We start from the raw sequence: 24,229 nt of genomic DNA, 5'->3' as shown, positions 1-24,229 counted from the left end.
TATAATTTTTATTTATATAATAATTAACTGTGAAAGTTTAAAGTAAACAAGGGTGTCCTTAGCTTCAAGGAGATAAGATTGATTCTGGTGTTCATTGATTTGAAATTGTTCATTGTAACCTAAATCCAAAAGTATTCTCCATTTTTTTTTCTTCGAAAATAAGGATGATGTAAATTATGAATTCAAGATTGATTTTGGATTGCTCAAAACCAAAGATCAAAATAAGGGATTTGATGATAACTTAAGCTTACTTTCAATTTTTAAGAATAATATTAGTTGAGTGTAAATTTTACTTTATTGAAATAATTTTATGAGATTGTATTAAATTTAAATTCTGCTATTTATGATATTAGAATCATTAAGAGTTTATATTAGTCGAGATTGGGATCTATTATGTCACTCACTCATCCCTTTAATTCTCACAATTGATGTCATTGGTGTAAGAAGATGTGTTGCAGATTTAACTATCAAGTAGCGATAAAACCAATTTACAGTATACAATTTAGGTAAGGATAAACCTCATGGTTGAATTATACCTAAATTACTCTACTTTAATACTATTAGATATCTCATATCAACTAGAGATAAGACTAATTTACTATGTATAAGTGGAACAAACTCACTTTACTAGTTTTAAGCATAAAAAACTATTAATCTAATGGTGTTTAATTTGACCAGGATTAGTGGCATAAAAATGGTGAACCTATAAGCTTGATCTTTCCAAAAGTCAATATAAAACTCATTTTTCTTGATCTTGAATAATCCAAAACATGCAATACTTTTATATCATCCTTAAAAAGTGGGGAAAAAAAAGATAATGTTTGATTTTATGCAACAATAAATAGCTTCAAATCGGTGATAAAGAGAAATTAAAAGAAGAAAATCCATGAGTAGATAGTAGAGAAAATAACCATTTTCCACAATGAGTAGACTCCAAATGCATTGAAAAATTTCTTTGTAGCCAAGAATGAATCCCAAGAGGGTAAACATAGGTATGATACATAGGTACGATGTAAATATTAACCTATTATGACTTCGTTACTTGTAAAATTATTTACTTTCATGTCAAAAAACTATACATAGTAGGATCACAAATATCAATATAAAATAAATAATGACCTAATATTTAAATTATATTTACGATACAATTTAGAAAAAAAAATCCATCTCGTGTGTATTAAAGGCCGCATCACATAAACTCAACATCAACATCACATACATTAAATACTAGGGTTAAGTTCATGCTCAAAGGCTAACACTTGTCACCAACTAACTATCTATAACAATTTAATTATCCAAGTCTAAATGTCATCAACCAACCTTCCATGACAAAGTGATTTCTACACTTTTACTTAGTATATATCACTTTAGTGTATGAAACCTCCATTACATATTCACAAGTATTAGAATCTATGTCTCCTCAGGAGTCCCTAAATTAATACATGCACACCACATCCTAGAGTTAGAGTTCATTTCTTAATAACTTATGTTCAAACAACTAAATTATCATTTTAGAAAAATTCATCTAATAGAGGGAGACATTCCCCCTTCTCATTTTCATTTGAACGAAAATACTGAGAAAAAGAAAATTATGATTCAATGGAAACAAGAAGCAAATGTGCACAAAATACCTCACTTGCTTTTAACCATATTATAATACCCAAAATAAATTATTTTTCATTACAACCTATTTATAAACTCATCTAAAATTAAAATTTCTATCTCAAACCCCAATCACATCTTAACATAAGTAAACTAAAGTGAGTCAACAACCAAATCATCATAATAATGATATTAAGAAAATGACTTGACTCTTATATAATTGTTTTCTCCAAATATTTATTTGGGACTTATTTGGGTTTGTACTTGGGACATGTATTAGGCCTATTTTTTTGGGCCATGTATTGGACCTAGTAGAATAGGATGTAAATAGGATAGAAAAATCTAGATAGAGCCACATTTGGGCTTCTTTTGGCCTAAAACAAAACCTAGACATTTTTAGGATTTTGGAAAACATTCTAAGGAGGCATGAATAACACTTACATGGCAAGGGAAGTGTGAATGACCAGCTGAACCAGCACATGGAAAGCATGAGTGACACATGGCTGCACCTCAATTGAGAGGATTCTTCTCCACTTACAAATCGCCACTTGTCTCACTATGAATGGAAAAGATTTGCTCCAATTATAGTGGTATTTGTCAAGATTTAAGTGGCACTATATTAGGCTATAAATAGAAGTTCTTAGACATGTATTTTTCAAATTTGAATTGATAATAAAATGCTGCCCAAATTGCTAGCTCATTGGTCTTCAAATTCTCACTCTCAAGTTTGCACTTCTATTAGTGTTTTGCCTGAATCTTCTTAGAAGTTGGCCAAACCTCTTCTAAGCTTCTACTTCTCATCTTCATTTCATCTTCTCCACACTTCAATTCAGCCATTGATGTCACTTTCAAGTCCATTCTTCTGCAACGTACAAAACTACAACAAAGAAGAAGACAAAACAAGCTAGTTTTGCATCACAAAGTCTTCTTAGAATCATGCGTTTGGAGACTATAACTCGACTCTCCATATTAGATGTGTTCTTTAAATCTAAACAATTTTTTAATGTATTTCGAGTCTAATGAGCATGGAGGAGGATTATCACGTGTGTCATATACTCATGAAGTTTTTTACTTTTATTGTAAAACTTGATTAGAAGAAAACTATTATAGAAGATTCAAGTCATTGTTTGCACTTTAGATTCTCAAAACACTTTCTTGTTCATAAATATGAGGTTGACCACTGTTATTTGAATTAACACATCCTCCTTCTCATTCTTTCCCCTTAATATGGTGTGAAAATGTTAGAATTGTAGATTTGGACTTGTCAACTTTTCACACCATATTCAAGGGGAAGGAAAGAGATGGAGGATGTTTGTGTTACAATATTTAATTTTCTATTGTAAATTATTGGGCTTTGTTTCTTTGGCCCAACTTTCCTTTTCTATTTTAGTTAGGTCTTAATCTTTCTCTTATATATACACCATGTATTTTACTCTTTAATATACAAGTGAATAAAAGTTTATTTTATATTTAGTTTTCTCTACAAGTAGGGTTTATCAAAACCTTTTTTTCATTACGATTACGTACACTACATTAAAACATCACATCAGGCAAGAAATATTCATCATCTTCATTTACTTTACTGTAATATGGTATCAGAGCTCTTCGAATGAAGAGCTCTGCTGCGCTTCTCTCTGATATTTATTTCCCTCTTTGCTGTTCTTGGTTATTTTTTTTTGTTTTTTTTTTGTTTCTTTAAATCCTTGTAGGCGATGGCTAATGCAAATCCCACACCGGCTTCCTCTTCAAATGGAAACCCTACACTGATGCCCCTTTTGGAACAGCCGATGAACAATTTCCTATACTTACACCCAAGCGAGAATCCCGCAGCTTCGTTGGTGTCGCCTGTTCTTGATTCAACAAACTACCATTCGTGGAGTCGGTCCTTCATCACTGCTCTTAGTGCCAAGAACAAAGTGGAGTTCATACTTGGCTCACACCCGTGCCCACAAAGGGATGATCCCACTTTCTCGTCTTGGACACGCTGTAACAACATGGTTGTCTCTTGGTTAGTACACTCTGTTTCAATCCCTATTTGGCAAAGCATTGTTTGGATGGACATAGCCTTTGACATCTGGAATGATTTAAAAGTTAGATATTCACAAGGGGATTTATCTCGCATTTCTGATTTGCAATTTGAAGCTATTTCTTTAAACCAGGGGATATGTCTGTCACAGAGTATTTTACAAAATTGCGTATTATTTGGGACGAATTAGAGAATTTTAGACCTAATCCTACGTGCACATGCCCAGTAAAATGTTCTTGTTCTGTCATTTCTATTATAAATCAAAGAAAATGTGAGGATCGTGCTATGCAATTTTTAAGAGGATTAAATGATCAGTATAAAAATATCTGTTCTAATGTTTTGCTCATGGATCCCATTCCTGCCATATCCAAAAAAATTTCCTTGGTTGTTCAACAAGAGAGACAATTATCCACTGTTGTTCCTGCCCCTAGTCTTCATAGTCTTAACAGTAGTCGCACTACTACATGCAATTTTTGTGGTAAATACGGTCATACTGAAGCTGTTTGTTTTCGAAAAGTGGGTTTTCCTTCTAGTGATGTTAAAACCTCAAAGTTTTCTTCTACTAGAAAAAATTGCACCTTTTGTAATCGTCTTGGCCACACTGTCGACACCTGTTATAAAAAGCATGAGTTTCCTCCTGGCTACAAATCCATCAATAGGACATCCCAAGCCAACAATATGTTTACTACTAACTCTTCTTCTGAGTCTTTTTCTAAAGAACAGGATGTAAAGGGGATTCAACTTACATCACAACAGTGTCAATTCCTGACCAACATTTTGCGTCAGCAAAACCTTGAGGATCCTGTCCCTCACGCTCAAATTAATCAAGTCGAAACCTTCTCGACGGGCAAAATCACCAATACCGAGCAATCTTCAACGGGTAAGTTTTTCTCTTCACTATCTGCTATAAAAGAATCTTGGCTTGTTGATTCTGGTGCCACTGATCATGTTTGCCACAATTTGAGCGCTTTTACTACTTGGACTAAAATCAAACCTGTCTTAATTAGTCTCCCAAATGGTCAAACTGTTTATGCCACATATTCTGGTTTAGTACACTTTTCGGCCAAGTTTTATTTCTTTGATGTGTTATATGTGCCTCATTTTCAATTAAACTTAATATCTGTTTCTAAACTCACACACCAACTTAAATGCACTTTAACTTTCACTTTAACTCACTGCATTATACAGGACAATCTCACCCAAGAGAGGATTGGTACAGTTGAAGCCACTGGTGGCTTGTACCCTGTCACTACCTTGCCTGCTTCTAGTCGCTCTAAACCACATAACTTTGCTCCTCTTATTAATTATAATATCACGGACAAAACACTGTGGCACTATAGACTGGGGCACCCTTCACATGAAAGATTACATGTCTTACGTAAATAATACCCTTTTATTACTATTGATACTCATCATGTATGTGACACTTGTAGTCGTGCAAAACAGAGAAAACTTCCTTTCACTTTAAGTACTACTGCTACCTCTGCTATTTTTAATCTTGTACACTTTGATATTTGGGGACCCTGTTCCATAACTTCTATGCAAGGTTTTCGTTATTTCTTAACTATTGTTGATGATTACTCGCGTTATACTTGGGTTATTTTGTTGCATAATAAATCTGAAGTGCGTTCGCACATCATTAACTTTACTATTTTTGTTCAAAATCATTTCCAAACTAATATCAGAACAATTCGTACTGACAATGGTGTTGAGTTTGCTATGTCCAGTTTTTATGCTTCAAAGGGAATTATACATCAAACATCTTGTGTAGAAACACCACAACAAAATGGCATTGTGGAACGTAAACATCAACACATACTAAATGTAACCATGGCCTTACTTTTTCAAGCAAATCTTCCTCCTATTTTTTGGGAATTTGCTATAAATCATGCTGTTTTCTTAATAAATTCTATTCCTACTCCATTACTTAATAACATCACTCCTCATGAACAATTGTTTGGAAAACCGTATGACATTTCTTTTTTAAAAGTGTTTGGTTGCCTATGTTATGCTAGTACCATTACTGCACATAGGAAGAAATTAGATGATAGATCTATCAAAGGTATTTTTCTTGGTTTCCCGCAAAATACAAAAGGTTATATTGTCTTAAATTTAAAGTTTCATCGCATAGAGATATCAAGACATGTAATCTTTCATGAAACCCATTTTCCATATAAATTGGATGGTGGCTTGCCTAGGGACCCCAACACTTTATCTCTCCCTATTTCTAACGAATATAATTCTGCTCTTGATTTTTTTTTCTGATACTGCACCTCCTGCCGAGCCGTGTGCCTCTACTCCTGCATCTCTTGCCGAGCCGTGTGCCTCTAGTCCTGCACCCAATACTGCCCCTCCACCAGCCTTATTATCCTTTGATCTTCCAGCAAATAATGTCTTTGCTCCTGCATCCAACACTGCACCTCCACCAGCATCATCACCTCCTGCACCTCTAGGAAGCACCTCACCCCAATTTCCAAGAAGATCAACTCGTCCTCACCGACAACCTGCCTATCTTGCTGATTTCCACACAGCAACCAACACTGTAAGTAGTAAATATCCTATTCATAATTACTTGTCTTACAATTCCTTATCTTCTAATTTTAGAAATATTATTTCCTCTATCAATTCTCATCCTGAACCTCGCACCTATACCGAAGCCTCCAAACATGCTTCTTGGCAATCTGCCATGCAAGTTGAGCTTCAAGCTCTTGCTGCTAACAATACTTGGCAACTTACCCCTCTCCCTCCAGGAAAGAAAACTATTGGTTGTAAATGGGTATATAAAATCAAATATCATTCTGATGGCACTGTTGAGCGCCACAAAGCTAGAGTTGTTGCCAAAGGGTTCACCCAAGTTGAAGGACTTGATTTCTTAGACACTTTTGCACCTGTTGCTAAACTCACTACCGTTCGCCTTCTCCTTGCTGTTGCCACTACCAAAAATTGGGTTTTAAAACAACTTGATGTCAATAATGTCTTTCTTCACGGTGATCTCCATGAAGAGGTATACATGACCCCCCCCCCCCCACCTGGCCTCTCTCTTCCTTCTCCCCAGCATGTCTGCAAGCTTCAACGGTCTTTGTATGGTCTTCGTCAAGCTGGTCGTCAATGGTACGCAAAACTTTCTACTTTTCTTTTATCAAATAAGTACTCTATCTCTGTTGCTGACGACTCTCTTTTTCTTAAATATAATAATGATAAACTCACTGTTATTCTTGTTTATGTTGATGACTTGGTCTTAACTGGTGATGACACGGAGGAAATCAATACAATTACTGCATCCCTTCACCATCACTTCAAGATAAAAAATTTAGGTAATCTCACTTACTTTTTGGGACTGGAAATTGCTCGCAACATTACTGGTCTTCATTTAAGTCAACGCAAGTATACTCTTGATCTCCTTCAAGAAACTAGCATGCTTGACTCTACACCTGTGGCCACTCCTATGACTCACACCTCCCGTCTCTCTCCCGACCAAGGCTCACCTCTCGATGCTGATGCCACTTCCCAGTACAGAAGACTCATTGGACATCTAATTTACTTAACCAACACGCGACCAGACATCGCCTTCGTTGTCCACAATTTAAGCCAATTCATATCTGCACCCACAACTCATCATCAACAAGTTGTCTCCCGTCTTTTGCGTTACCTCAAAGGCACCCCTGGTGAAGGATTATATTTTTCTCACACTAGTTCACTTCACCTTTGTGGTTTTAGTGACTCTGACTGGGCAACATGTCCTACCACACGCAAATCTGTCACTGGATATTCCATCTACTTAGGAGACTCCCTAATATCATGGAAATCAAAAAAGCAGCCAACTATCTCTCGCAGCTCCTCTGAAGCCGAGTATAGAGCACTTGCCACCACCACATGTGAGCTACAATGGTTGTCTTACCTCCTTCAGGATTTACATCTTCCTCTCTCCCAGCCTGCAACCCTGTATTGTGACAACAAATCTGCCCTTCAAATAGCTTCCAATCAAGTTTTTCATGAACGAACCAAGCACATCGAAATTGATTGTCACCTAGTTCGTGAAAAACTTAACTCTGGTCTCCTCAAACTGCTGCCCATTACCTCTGCAATGCAAGTTGCTAACATATTCACCAAACCCCTTGCTTTCGCACAGTTCTCTACTCTCAAATCCAAGCCGGGTCTGACAAATGTCTACTCCCCAGCTTGAGGGGGGGTGTTACAATATTTAATTTTCTATTGTAAATTATTGGGGTTTGTTTCTTTGGCCCAACTTTCCTTTTCTATTTTAGTTAGGTCTTAATCTTTCTCTTATATATACACCATGTATTTTACTCTTTAATATACCAGTGAATAAAAGTTTATTTTATATTTAGTTTTCTCTACAAGTAGGGTTTATCAAAACCTTTTTTTCATTACGATTACGTACAATTACGTACACTACATTAAAACATCACATCAAGCAAGGAATATTCATTATCTTCATTTACTGTAATAGTTTGTATTCAAATAACAATGATCAATCTCATGTTTATGAAAAAAAAAAGTGTTTTGAGAATCAAAAGCACAAAACAATGACTTGACTCTTCTATAATGGTTTTCTTCTAAATAAGTTTACAATAAATGAACCTCATGAGAATATGACACATAATAATAATCCTCTTTCTCATTAGACTCCAAATACCTTCAAAAAATTGTTTAGACTTAAAGAACACATATGAGAGTTGCACATGAACCTCAGTGTTTAATGTTTAAAACATACTTCAAAAATGACATCTTTATGATAATTGCACATGATTGTCCTACCTAACACAAAAAAAATAATGAACTAACATACATTATAATTTAAAAAATATTATTTATTTTTCAAAATGCATTTTTTAAATAATAATTATCTATCTATGTTCATGTATTTTTGTCAGCTTGATTGTGATTATAATTAAAAAAAATACAGTGATTGCTCACTACATTTGGAGTCTGATGAGCATGGAGGAGGAGGATTATCACGTGTGTCATATTCTCATGAAGTTTTAACTTTTATTGTGAACTTGATTAGAAGAAAACTATTATAAAAGAATCAAGTCATTGTTTGCACTTTTGATTCTCAAAACATTTTCTTGTTCATAAATATGAAGTTGATCATTGTTTTCTGAATTCAAACATGCTCCTTCTCATTCCTTCCCCTTAATATGGTGTGAAAATGTTAGAATCGTAGATTTGGACTTTTCAAGACTTTTCTAACATTTTCAAGTCCAAATCTATGATTCTAACATTTTCACGCCATATTCAAAGGAAGGAAAGAGATGGAGGATGTTTGTATTCAAATAACAATGATCAATCTCATGTTTATGAACACAAAAGTGTTATGAGAATCAAAAACACAAAACAATGACTTGACTCTTCTATAATGGTTTTCTTCTAAATAGGTTTACAATAAATGAACTTCATGAGAATATGACTCATAATAATCATCCTCTTTCTCATTAGACTCCAAATACCTTCAAAAAATTGTTTAGACTTAAAGAACACATATGAGAGTTGCACATGAACCTCAGTGTTTAATGTTTAAAACATACTTCAAAAATGACATCTCTATGATAATTGCACATGATTGTCCTACCTAACACAAAAAAAATAATGAACTAACATACATTATAATTTAAAAAATATTATTTATTTTTCAAAATGCATTTTTTAAATAATAATTATCTATCTATGTTCATGTATTTTTGTCAGCTTGATTGTGATTATAATTAAAAAAAATACAGTGATTGCTCACTACATTTGGAGTCTGATGAGCATGGAGGAGGAGGATTATCACGTGTGTCATATTCTCATGAAGTTTTAACTTTTATTGTGAACTTGATTAGAAGAAAACTATTATAAAAGAATCAAGTCATTGTTTGCACTTTTGATTCTCAAAACATTTTCTTGTTCATAAATATGAAGTTGATCATTGTTTTCTGAATTCAAACATGCTCCTTCTCATTCCTTCCCCTTAATATGGTGTGAAAATGTTAGAATCGTAGATTTGGACTTTTCAAGACTTTTCTAACATTTTCAAGTCCAAATCTATGATTCTAACATTTTCACGCCATATTCAAGGGAAGGAAAGAGATGGAGGATGTTTGTATTCAAATAACAATGATCAATCTCATGTTTATGAACACAAAAGTGTTATGAGAATCAAAAACACAAAACAATGACTTGACTCTTCTATAATGGTTTTCTTCTAAATAGGTTTACAATAAATGAACTTCATGAGAATATGACTCATAATAATCATCCTCTTTCTCATTAGACTCCAAATACCTTCAAAAAATTGTTTAGACTTAAAGAACACATATGAGAGTTGCACATGAACCTCAGTGTTTAATGTTTAAAACATACTTCAAAAATGACATCTCTATGATAATTGCACATGATTGTCCTACCTAACACAAAAAAATAATGAACTAACATACATTATAATTTAAAAAATATTATTTATTTTTCAAAATGCATTTTTTAAATAATAATTATCTATCTATGTTCATGTATTTTTGTCAGCTTGATTGTGATTATAATTAAAAAAAATACAGTGATTGCTCACTACATTTGGAGTCTGATGAGCATGGAGGAGGAGGATTATCACGTGTGTCATATTCTCATGAAGTTTTAACTTTTATTGTGAACTTGATTAGAAGAAAACTATTATAAAAGAATCAAGTCATTGTTTGCACTTTTGATTCTCAAAACATTTTCTTGTTCATAAATATGAAGTTGATCATTGTTTTCTGAATTCAAACATGCTCCTTCTCATTCCTTCCCCTTAATATGGTGTGAAAATGTTAGAATCGTAGATTTGGACTTTTCAAGACTTTTCTAACATTTTCAAGTCCAAATCTATGATTCTAACATTTTCACGCCATATTCAAGGGAAGGAAAGAGATGGAGGATGTTTGTATTCAAATAACAATGATCAATCTCATGTTTATGAACACAAAAGTGTTATGAGAATCAAAAACACAAAACAATGACTTGACTCTTCTATAATGGTTTTCTTCTAAATAGGTTTACAATAAATGAACTTCATGAGAATATGACTCATAATAATCATCCTCTTTCTCATTAGACTCCAAATACCTTCAAAAAATTGTTTAGACTTAAAGAACACATATGAGAGTTGCACATGAACCTCAGTGTTTAATGTTTAAAACATACTTCAAAAATGACATCTCTATGATAATTGCACATGATTGTCCTACCTAACACAAAAAAAATAATGAACTAACATACATTATAATTTAAAAAATATTATTTATTTTTCAAAATGCATTTTTTAAATAATAATTATCTATCTATGTTCATGTATTTTTGTCAGCTTGATTGTGATTATAATTAAAAAAAATACAGTGATTGCTCACTACATTTGGAGTCTGATGAGCATGGAGGAGGAGGATTATCACGTGTGTCATATTCTCATGAAGTTTTAACTTTTATTGTGAACTTGATTAGAAGAAAACTATTATAAAAGAATCAAGTCATTGTTTGCACTTTTGATTCTCAAAACATTTTCTTGTTCATAAATATGAAGTTGATCATTGTTTTCTGAATTCAAACATGCTCCTTCTCATTCCTTCCCCTTAATATGGTGTGAAAATGTTAGAATCGTAGATTTGGACTTTTCAAGACTTTTCTAACATTTTCAAGTCCAAATCTATGATTCTAACATTTTCACGCCATATTCAAGGGAAGGAAAGAGATGGAGGATGTTTGTATTCAAATAACAATGATCAATCTCATGTTTATGAACACAAAAGTGTTATGAGAATCAAAAACACAAAACAATGACTTGACTCTTCTATAATGGTTTTCTTCTAAATAGGTTTACAATAAATGAACTTCATGAGAATATGACTCATAATAATCATCCTCTTTCTCATTAGACTCCAAATACCTTCAAAAAATTGTTTAGACTTAAAGAACACATATGAGAGTTGCACATGAACCTCAGTGTTTAATGTTTAAAACATACTTCAAAAATGACATCTCTATGATAATTGCACATGATTGTCCTACCTAACACAAAAAAAATAATGAACTAACATACATTATAATTTAAAAAATATTATTTATTTTTCAAAATGCATTTTTTAAATAATAATTATCTATCTATGTTCATGTATTTTTGTCAGCTTGATTGTGATTATAATTAAAAAAAATACAGTGATTGCTCACTACATTTGGAGTCTGATGAGCATGGAGGAGGAGGATTATCACGTGTGTCATATTCTCATGAAGTTTTAACTTTTATTGTGAACTTGATTAGAAGAAAACTATTATAAAAGAATCAAGTCATTGTTTGCACTTTTGATTCTCAAAACATTTTCTTGTTCATAAATATGAAGTTGATCATTGTTTTCTGAATTCAAACATGCTCCTTCTCATTCCTTCCCCTTAATATGGTGTGAAAATGTTAGAATCGTAGATTTGGACTTTTCAAGACTTTTCTAACATTTTCAAGTCCAAATCTATGATTCTAACATTTTCACGCCATATTCAAGGGAAGGAAAGAGATGGAGGATGTTTGTATTCAAATAACAATGATCAATCTCATGTTTATGAACACAAAAGTGTTATGAGAATCAAAAACACAAAACAATGACTTGACTCTTCTATAATGGTTTTCTTCTAAATAGGTTTACAATAAATGAACTTCATGAGAATATGACTCATAATAATCATCCTCTTTCTCATTAGACTCCAAATACCTTCAAAAAATTGTTTAGACTTAAAGAACACATATGAGAGTTGCACATGAACCTCAGTGTTTAATGTTTAAAACATACTTCAAAAATGACATCTCTATGATAATTGCACATGATTGTCCTACCTAACACAAAAAAAATAATGAACTAACATACATTATAATTTAAAAAATATTATTTATTTTTCAAAATGCATTTTTTAAATAATAATTATCTATCTATGTTCATGTATTTTTGTCAGCTTGATTGTGATTATAATTAAAAAAAATACAGTGATTGCTCACTACATTTGGAGTCTGATGAGCATGGAGGAGGAGGATTATCACGTGTGTCATATTCTCATGAAGTTTTAACTTTTATTGTGAACTTGATTAGAAGAAAACTATTATAAAAGAATCAAGTCATTGTTTGCACTTTTGATTCTCAAAACATTTTCTTGTTCATAAATATGAAGTTGATCATTGTTTTCTGAATTCAAACATGCTCCTTCTCATTCCTTCCCCTTAATATGGTGTGAAAATGTTAGAATCGTAGATTTGGACTTTTCAAGACTTTTCTAACATTTTCAAGTCCAAATCTATGATTCTAACATTTTCACGCCATATTCAAGGGAAGGAAAGAGATGGAGGATGTTTGTATTCAAATAACAATGATCAATCTCATGTTTATGAACACAAAAGTGTTATGAGAATCAAAAACACAAAACAATGACTTGACTCTTCTATAATGGTTTTCTTCTAAATAGGTTTACAATAAATGAACTTCATGAGAATATGACACATAATAATCATCCTCTTTCTCATTAGACTCCAAATACCTTCAAAAAATTGTTTAGACTTAAAGAACACATATGAGAGTTGCACATGAACCTCAGTGTTTAATGTTTAAAACATACTTCAAAAATGACATCTCTATGATAATTGCACATGATTGTCCTACCTAACACAAAAAAAATAATGAACTAACATACATTATAATTTAAAAAATATTATTTATTTTTCAAAATGCATTTTTTAAATAATAATTATCTATCTATGTTCATGTATTTTTGTCAGCTTGATTGTGATTATAATTAAAAAAAATACAGTGATTGCTCACTACATTTGGAGTCTGATGAGCATGGAGGAGGAGGATTATCACGTGTGTCATATTCTCATGAAGTTTTAACTTTTATTGTGAACTTGATTAGAAGAAAACTATTATAAAAGAATCAAGTCATTGTTTGTACTTTTGATTCTCAAAACATTTTCTTGTTCATAAATATGAAGTTGATCATTGTTTTCTGAATTTAAACATGCTCCTTCTCATTCCTTCCCCTTAATATGGTGTGAAAATGTTAGAATCGTAGATTTGGACTTTCCAAGACTTTTCTAACATTTTCAAGTCCAAATCTATGATTCTAACATTTTCACGCCATATTCAAGGGAAGGAAAGAGATGGAGGATGTTTGTATTCAAATAACAATGATCAATCTCATGTTTATGAACACAAAAGTGTTATGAGAATCAAAAACACAAAACAATGACTTGACTCTTCTATAATGTTTTGATATTTCTACGATAATTGCACATGATTGTTCGACCTAACATAAAAATAATAATGAAATAACATACAATATAATTTTAAAATATTATTTATTTTCAAAATATATTTAAAAATAATAATTATCTATCCATCTTCATGTATTTTTTTCATCTTGATAGTAATTATAATTAAAAAAATACAGTTATTTATTTATTTTTAAAGGCATACATGTTTACATAATGTGTAATATTTTCTTTATAAATAAAGAGAATGTTTAAAATTCTTGATGATATTACATAACATGTTGACTTTTAATGTAACAAAACAAAATTATACATGTACCATCAATTTTCAATTTCAGTTGGATGAATGACTTACCTTCTTCTGCATTTAGATGCTTCCGTGTCGTGCAAATCTTGTGCTTATTCATCTACTTTGTTTGATAGTTTGAGTTCTTTGACATTTTTATGAGGGATAGGTTGGAAACATGAAATGATGGGATGAGGGTTGTTATGAACATGAGGGTAGAAAGGTTTGTAAATCTCTTCCAATTCATTAAGCACCGTTTTGGTTTATGAGAATTTATGAAAATCACAAAGTAGGTCATCTTGTTCAGCATAAAAACCTTGAGAAAGAATGGGATTTGGGTTGTCCATAGTGGTGGCTAGGGCAATGGTGCATCCCACAATAGCTTGCAAATCCCAGGCCATAACGTGTGAAAGTTCTTCAAACTGCAAATCGCATATAATAAAATTAAAAGAGATTAAGGAAGAAAAGAGATACAAAGAATAGAGAGAAAATAAGAGAGAGAAAAGGTAATGAGACCAAAAGATTAATTTGAGAGAGTTATAAATGCTCACGAAACAAAAAATGGAGAATCTTGTTAATGGAATGGTTTTGGTAATTATTATAAGAAACACAAAACAATAATTATATACATACTTACGAATTTGCAAGAGTCAACTGTGTAGAAGCCATTGAAAAACACTACTTACTGGTTGATTTGATTTCGTGGTTCTTGAAACAAAATTACGACTAATATTTTGAATAAGAAAATAAAAAACGAAAAAGATATTTGATGGGTTTATAAAGTCTTCAGTTTAGATTTAAATTTAAAATTTTGAAAATTTAAAAAATTTAAAAATTTGAAAATTCTGAAATATGAAAATTTTTAAATTTTTAAATTTAAAGATTTTTTGGGTTTAAAAAATTTAAAGATTTTTTGGGTTTAAAAAATTTAAAATTTTTGAAAATTTAAGAATTTTTAAAATTTAAAATTTTAATTTTTTTGAAGTGTTTTACTTTAGGGTTTGAAATTTTGAAAAATTGAAATTTTTTGAAATTTAAAAATTTCGCAAATTTAAAATTCATCGTTTTGGTTTATGAGAATTTATGAAAATCACAAAGTAGGTCATCTTGTTCAGCACAAAAACCTTGAGAAAGAATGAGATTCGGGTTGTCCATAGTGGTGGCTAGGGCAATGGTGCATCCCACAATAGCTTGCAAATCCCAGGCCATAACGCGTGAAAGTTCTTCAAACTGCAAATCGCATATAATAAAATTAAAAGAGATTAAGGAAGAAAAGAGATACAAAGAATAGAGAGAAAATAAGAGAGAGAAAAGGTAATGAGACCAAAAGATTAATTTGAGAGAGTTATAAATGTTCACGAAACAAAAAATGGAGAATCTTGTTAATGGAATGTTTTTGGGTTTAAAAAATTTAAAAAGTTTGAAAAAATTTGAAACCTGAAGGATTTTACACAGTGGCAGCAGTTTCTAAATGGAATCCTTGTAATTGAAAACTAACTATCATTATGAGTCATCCGTTCCACACTCTCTCCTTGTCTATGTCTGCGGTGAGTCAATCAAAATCGCCGACTTCGTTACTACCGTCATCCGTTCCACACTCGATGTTGAGTCGGAATCCATTACTGCCATGGCACTGAACCTGACAATTGCAGCGTTCTTTCCCTTTCAATGTTTTATGTATTAGCACAATAAGAATAATATTATTATCAATAAATAAAACATAAAAAATAAAAAATAAAAGTAAATTCATACAATGCAATTTCATCTTCTATTTTATAATTGAAAGATTATTGGTTGGGTTCCTGGGTTCGTGGTCGTGGAACGTAAGAAAAACTTCTCATATTTTGAATATGAATTTGAATATGAAGACGAAAAGATCGTTTGATGAGAGAAAATAATGGGAGAAAAAGATATGTTTAGTTTTGATTTTTAAAAATAATGTTATCTCTTCTGTTATATATTTCTGTTATACATTTAAAACTGTTAAAAAAATGAAATAATATATTTTTAAATTTTTAAAATATAAATCTAAGAATAAAATTGAAATAATATTATATGGCAGTTAGAAGGGGAATCCCCTTTATATATAGGTATAGATATATAGGTATAGATAAAAAACAGTTATCTATGTAAAAAAACAATTATGAGGGAATCCCCATTATATATAGGTATAGATTCAGGGAATTCTCCTCTTTAACTTTTTTTTTAATTTTTTTTTTCTATTTTATCCTTATGACAATATTTGATTTTATTTTATTATTATGTGTATTGCGTCATTTCATATTTTTTTAAATCTTTTAAATTTTAAATTTTTTAAAATTTTAAAAAATTATAATTTTAAATTTTTTAAAATTTTAAAAAATTATAATTTTAAATTTTTTAAAATTTCAAACCCTAAAGCCTTTTCGAATTCAAAAATTTTAAATTTCCAAATTTCAAAATTTTAAATTTTCATATTTTCAAAATTTAAAATTTTAAAAAAATTTAATCTTGAATTTTACAAATTTTCAAACCCTAGAAACACTTTAAATTTCAAATTTTTAAATTTTCAACTTCTTAAATTTTCAAAATATTTTACTCTTTAACTTCTTTCAAATATTTTTCTTATTTTATACTTATATCAATATTTAATTTTATTTTATTATTATGGACATTGCGTCATTTCCTATTTTTTAAAATATTAAAAAAATTTAAATTTTAAATTTTTAAATTATAAATTTTCAAAATTGTTTACATTTTTAATATTCAAACTCTAAAGTCTTTTCGAAACATTTCAAATTTTGAAATTTTAAGTTTTCAAAAATTTTAAATTTGAAAATAAATTTTTAAAGTTGAAGTTTTTCGAAAAGGCTTTAGAGTTTGAAATTTTGAAATTTTTTAAATTTTCAAAATTTTTTAAATTTTCAAAATTTTAAATTTAAAACTAAACTAAAGGCTTTATAAAACCCATCAAACCTTTTTTTCATTTTCTATTTTCATATTTCCATTTGATATACAACAATTTTCCGCAATTTGAATAAGCGAGGGAGTAGTTTTTCATTCGATATAAGAAGCAAATTTTTATTTGATTTATGGATTAGTTTTCCATTTGATATAATGAAATTTTTTCTATTTGATTTACTTATCAGTTTTCCATTTGATTTTGTCATTTCTTACCATTTTAGTTAGTTCAATCAAAGAACTTCGTATTGATACATGATCCTTTTCTCCCTCTTTTGATTTTTATCTTTTGTTGAGTGAAAATTAGTGTTGTACTTTTTGTTGTTGGTTGGTTGAGGATGTTCAGTGTTTTCTGCGGTGGCTTTGGATCGCTATTGGGAAAATCTCTAGAAGCTTTGGTGTTTGCGGTATGTTGTGGGAACATCTCTCCAAGGTTGCCTTTTTTTTCAAGGAACAAAAGAAGTTGACAATTTATTGGCTTTGGTTTTGTTTCAGTTTTGTTTCAGAGTATGCAATATGCCAATGTAATCTGCTCTTGACATGGATGCTAGCAATGGGAATTCCTTGGAAGCTCATGCATTTTTACAACTAATAATAAGTTTTGGTATTGCATATGTTTTTATATGAGGAGTTATCCAGGCTAATTCTAGTGGTATCTCCACGTCGTCAAGTGTTGATTTGTGTCGTTACCTTGAGTATACATATTTGAGTTATTTACAAATTAAAATATTTGTATACAATATATATACCATAAACTAGAGTCAATGGTCATGTTGTGTTCTAGATATTACTTGAAGATTGTTTCTTTAGCAACTACTTTTTTTATTCTCACTATTAGAAACATGATGACTTTTTACGGCAAGTGCACCGCGTTTGTCAGAAGTAATAATTGTCCCTAAGGACGGATATCAATCCCACAAGGAACAATGAATTATTAAGTACAATAATCGCTAAATATAAAACAAAACAATTAAAAGTGTATTGAAAGTGGTTGTGTTGGCGATGATCAATAAGAAAATAGACAAAGAGTTGGTTGCTTCAAGTTGGAAAAATAGGGATTAAGTTTCATCTCTCTCGCTCTCATGTATTTTGATTAGCATGTCAAGTTATTTGATTGAAATTGATGCCTGTATAAAAATCATTTATATTGATTCCTCGCATATAAAATCCTTAAGAATGTTCCCTAACTATCGATTCCTCGCATAATTATAAGAACAACTTAGAACGAAGCTCAGACGTTAATAGCAATTAACATTTCAAGTCTCTTCCTAGCACTCAAATATGATATGTTAAGTATTATTGCAATCTGGCACACCACACTAGGGTTGAGCCTTTAGCCCTCTATTTATACTAGTTTTCTAGGCTTATGTTGTTTCCTATGTCGTCCTAATGAGCTAAATGATAAAACATAAAAAAAAGCCCAATCTGTCTTTGCATCTTTTTCCGGTCTACAACCTTCCGGCTTTATCTTTTTAGCTCAAATTATTCTCCTTTATTTCAAATCTTCAATCTTCTCTATAAATCTGCAATTAACACCAAATTTGGAAATAAAATGCTCTTATTCAAATAAAGCTCATAAAAATGTAAAAAGGTATAAATTCATAAATTAAAGATTATTTTATATGTAAATTAACAATAAATCCTCATAAGTGCCTATATTTTAATATAAAACATTACTTAAATCAGGCACTTATCACTCTAGCAACTACTTTTTTTATTCTCACTATTATAAAAGTTTGAAAAAAAATATTTTATAAATCTTGATTCCTCCCTAAACCATCATATATATGAAGTTGGAATGGAATAATAATTGGTGAGGATGATAGCATTGGACTTGAAAAATCAGGTGTGAAGAATCATTGAACATTGAATTGAGCTGTAACTAGAAACACACACTCAAACCAATCTATGTCTTTTTAGTTTTCTCACAAAAAATTTAACTACATTTTGATTTTTCATAGCAGAACATAAACACCAAATGTGTTTATTTTAAAATGAATATACCAAAATTATAGATTCAACAAAATAGAGGACAAAAGTTATATATATTTTAAAATATGATGTTAATATTTATGTATATTATAATTTTTACATTATAAATTAATTACAATTTTATCTTAAATAACTTTAAAAAAAACTTAAATATGACTATAATATTAGATACATAATAGAAGACAAAAATTATATATTTTAAAATATTAGATACATAATAACAATAAAATACTGAATACATAATAATAATAATAAAATACAAATATATATTAAAAACAAAAATAAAATTTGGGATACACAGTGCCCGTCTGTTCCGCTACTAAATAAAGAAAAAGTTTAAAATCTAAAAGTGGACTACTTTTTTAAATACTATTTAAAATCAATCATAATAAAAATAATGTTAAAGTTAAAAGTTGATATTCTTTTAAAATAACCATTTTTTTGTGTGAATTTGAATAAAGTTTGTTTTACAAGTTTTTAAAAATACAATTGGTTTTGAATCAAATTAAAACTCTTTTAATTAACACTTCAAATTTCATAATAAATTTTTTGCTACTCCACTATGTTGTGCAGGTTTTTTGGTTTTCCTGATCTCCTTCTGAGTTGGGTTTCGTTTGCATGCCAACTGATTGGTTTTTTTTAGTTGTTGGGCTGTTTTGTGGTTTGATCGTTTCTGATTGCAATTGGTGAACAGTTCTTATGCGTTTGTGATTCTTTTGGAGGTGTTCTTTGCGCGAGTCTTTTTCTTGCTAGTTTTCTTGAGGGTCTTTTATCGCGCACGCTTAGTCTCTTGTAAGCGATTTTGTAACTCACCAGGTGTTTGGAGTTTTGTCTCAGTCATTTATTCTGTTCTAATGATGAATCTCATATTTATGAACAAAAAGGTGTTATGAGAATCAAAAGCACAAAACAATAACTTGTCTCTTCTATAATGGTTTTCTTCTAAATAAGTTTATTATAAAACTATGAACTTCGATGTTTAATGTTTAATGTTTAAAACATACTTCAAAAATGATATCTCTATGATAATTGCACATGATTGTCCTACCTAACATAAAAAAAAATGAAATAACCTACATTACAATTTAAAAAATAATTATTTATTTTTCAAAATACATTTTTAAAAAAATAATTATCTATTTATGTTCATGTATTTTCTTTCGAGCTTGATAGTGATTATAGTTAAAAAAAAATACAATGATTGGTCTCTATATTTGGAGTCTAATGAGCATGGAGGAGGATTATCACCGGTGTCATATTCTCATGAAGTTTTTAACTTTTATTGTAAACTTGATTAGAAGAAAACTATTATAAAAGAGTCAAGATATTGTTTGCACTTTTGATTCTCAAAACATTTTCTTGTTCATAAATATGAAGTTGATCATTGTTTTCTGAATTCAAACATGCTCCTTCTCATTCCTTCCCCTTAATATGGTGTCAAAATGTTAGAATCGTAAATTTGGATTTGGATTTGTCAAGACTTTTCTAACATTTTCAAGTCCAAATCTACGATTCTAACATTTTCACGCCATATTCAAGGGAAGGAAAGAGATGGAGGATGTTTGTATTCAAATAAAAATGATCAATCTCATATTTATGAAAAAATTATGAGAATCAAAAGCACAAAACAATGATTTGACTCTTCTATAATGATTTTCTTCTAAATAACTTTACAATAAAACTATGAACTTTGGTGTTTAATGTTTAAAACATACTTAAAAAATTATATCTTTATGATAATTGCACATGATTGTCCTACCTAACACAAAAAATAATAATGAAATAACCTACATTATAATTTAAAATATTATTTATTTTTCAAAATATACTTTTAAAAAAATAATTACCTATCTATGTTCATGTATTTTTTAAGCTTGATAGTGATTATAATTAAAAAAATATATAGTGATTGCTCACTATATTTAGAGGCTAATGTGCATGGAGGAGGATTATCACGTGTGTCATATTCTCATGAAGTTTTTAACTTTTATTGTAAACTTGATTAGAAGAAAACTATTATAAAAGAGTCAAGACATTGTTTAAACTTTTGATTATCAAAACATTTTCTTGTTCATAAATATGAAGTTGATAATTGTTTTCTGAATTCAAACATGCTCCTTCTCATTCCTTCCCCTTAATATGGTGCGAAAATGTTAGAATTGTGAATTTGGACTTGTCAAGACTTTTCTAACATTTTCAAGTCAAAATCTACGATTCTAACATTTTCACGCCAGATTCTAACATTTTCACGCCATATTCAAGGGAAGGAAAGAGATGGAGGATGTTTGTATTCAAATAACAATGATCAATCTCATATTTATGAAAAAATTATGAGAATCAAAAGCACAAAACAATGACTTGGACTCTTCTATCTATGTTCATGTATACCCACGATAATAACAATTAAAAAACCATAAAAAATTAAGTACGTATCTTGTTACTTCAATCAACTATTTTTCCAGAAGAAAAATGATTTCTTCTACTTATTCTTGTCCATTCATAAATGAGACCTTATGTAAAGAATTCTTGAATGCAAAAATATTTAAAATCCAAGATTAAAAATTATTAATGAATTCTTGAGATGTATATACCTTATTCCATGAAAGAGTTAACATATATTCAAGTGATTGTGGTGCATAACACTAAAATACCATAGAATTGAAACACAAAATCAAAGAGTTTTCCAATCTTTTCTCCAATCAAAGTATATCGTACAAAATATTTAAAATCCAAGATTCAAAATTATTAATAAATTCTTGAGATGTGCATGAACGCTAAAGGTTTAGACTTTAAAACATATCTAAAAAATAATATCGTGTGATAATAAAAGTGATTGTCATGCATTATCTAAAACGCCATAGAAAATTAATTACATACCTTATTACTTCAATCAACCATTTCCCAGAAAACTAATCTTATGCCTCAACAATTTGACTCTCAACATTCTAATATGTGTCTTAGGGTCACAATATTTATAATTCAAAGTATAGTTATTTTGAAAAGTTTGAATTTAAAAAATACAGCTTAACAATATTGTAATTTGAAAAGTTATCTTTATATAATTTTACAGCTTAACAATATTACAATTTTTAAAATACAGTTTTTCCGTTATTTTTAAAAGATAATCGTTTATTTTTCTTGCTATTTACCCCTTAACTTTCAAAAAATACAGTTATTTAATTATTTTTAATAGATGTAATTTTTAAAAAAGATAATTACTTATTTATCTTCCCATACCTTTACAACTTAACCGCACTATAATTTAAAAAATATTAGTTATTTTTAAAAATACATTTTTGATAAAATAATTATCTATTTATCTTTATAATTTAAAAATACAGTTATTTAGTTATTTTAATGGATACGTTTTTAAAATATTATTATCGATTTATAGTAATCTCTTTTTAACTTTTCTTAATTTTTTATTTTATTTTATTCTTATATCAATACTTGATTTTATTTCATTATTATGTACGGTGTCATTTTCTATTTTCTCAAATTTTTTAATTTTTTAAATTTAAATTATTTTTCAAAATTTTAAATCTTGAAGCCTTTTCGAAACACTTCAAAAAATTTAAATTTCTAAATTTTTAAAATTTAAATTTTCATATTTTTAAATTGTCAGAGTTTTTAATCTTAAATTTTTCAATTTTTCAAACTCTAAAACCTTTTCGAAACACTTTAAATTTCAAAATTTTAATTTTTTATATTTTAAATTTTCAAAAATTTTAATCTTAAATTTTTCAAATTTTCTAACCCTAGAAACACTTCAATTTTCAATTTTTAAAATTTTGAAAATTTCAACTTTTTAAATTTTCAAATTTCAAATATTTAAATTTTCAATTTTTTTAACTTTTCAAAATATTTCACTCTTTAACTTCGTTCAATTTTTTTCTTATTTTATTCTTATATTAATATGTGATTTTATTTCATTATTATGAGCATGGTGTCATTTCCTATTTTTTCAAATTTTCAAATTTCAAACCCTAAAGCATTTTCGAAACACTTCAAATTTTGAAATTTTAAGTTTTCAAATTTTGAAATTTTCAAAACTTTTAAATTTTAAATTTCAAAATTTTGAAATTTGAAAATAAATTTTGAAATTTGAAGTGTTTCAAAAAAGTTATAGAGTTTGAAAATTTGAAAGTTTTTAAAATTTTAAAATTTTAAATTTAAAACTAAATAGAAGGCTTTACATCAAACCTCTTTTTCATTCTCTATTTTAATATTTTCATTTGATATACAACCATTTTTCGCAATTTGAATAAGCGAGGGAGCAGTTTTCCATTCGATATAAGGAACAATTTTCTATTTAATTTACAGATTAGTTTTTCATTTGATATAATAAGAAATTTTCTATTTGATTTACTGATCAGTTTTTCATTTGATTTCGTCATTTCTTACCATTTTAGTTAGTTCAATCAAAGAACTTCGTATTGGCACATGTTTCTTTTCTCTCTCTTTTGATTTTTATCTTTTGTTGAGTGAAAAATAGTGTTGTATTTTTTGTTGTTGATTGGTTGTGGATGTTCGGTGTTTTCTGCAGTGACTTTGGATCGCTGATTTAGAAAATCTCTAGAAGCTTTGGTGTTTGTGGTATGTATGAAAACATCTCTCCAAGGTTGCCTTTTTTTCTTCCAAGAACAAAAGAAGTTGACAATTTATTATTGGCTTTGGTTTTGTTTCAGAGTATGTAATATATCGATATAAGTTATTGGGAAGAAGAATTTGTTGAAGACCTTGTTGAGCATTATAAGAGGTTTGTTTTCTGATAATTAGTTTAGCATTTCTTCTCTTTAAAAAAAAAAAAATCTTCTACAATAAAAAGCAATTGGTGATAAAAAAAAGTCAAACAGGTATCATGCTGATGGAATGTCTGTGTGATTTCCTCAGCAAACAATTAAGATTGTGTTTCTAATATAATTTCAGAAGTTATCAAAGACCATTGTTGAGGAATGGAGACTCATATTGGATGCTAGCAATGGAAATTCCTAGGAAGCTCGTGCATTTTTACACCTAATAGCAAGTTTTGATATTGCATATCCAGGCTATTTCCAGACGTTGTCAAGTGTTGATTTGTGTAGTTACCTTGGGTATACATATTTGAGTTATT

This window comes from Phaseolus vulgaris, chromosome 8, assembly GCF_051622355.1.
Source record: "Phaseolus vulgaris cultivar YP4 chromosome 8, ASM5162235v1, whole genome shotgun sequence".
Classification (NCBI taxonomy): Eukaryota; Viridiplantae; Streptophyta; class Magnoliopsida; order Fabales; family Fabaceae; genus Phaseolus; species Phaseolus vulgaris.
The sequence above is the reverse complement of the archived record's forward strand: the minus strand, read 5'-3'. Positions refer to the sequence as shown.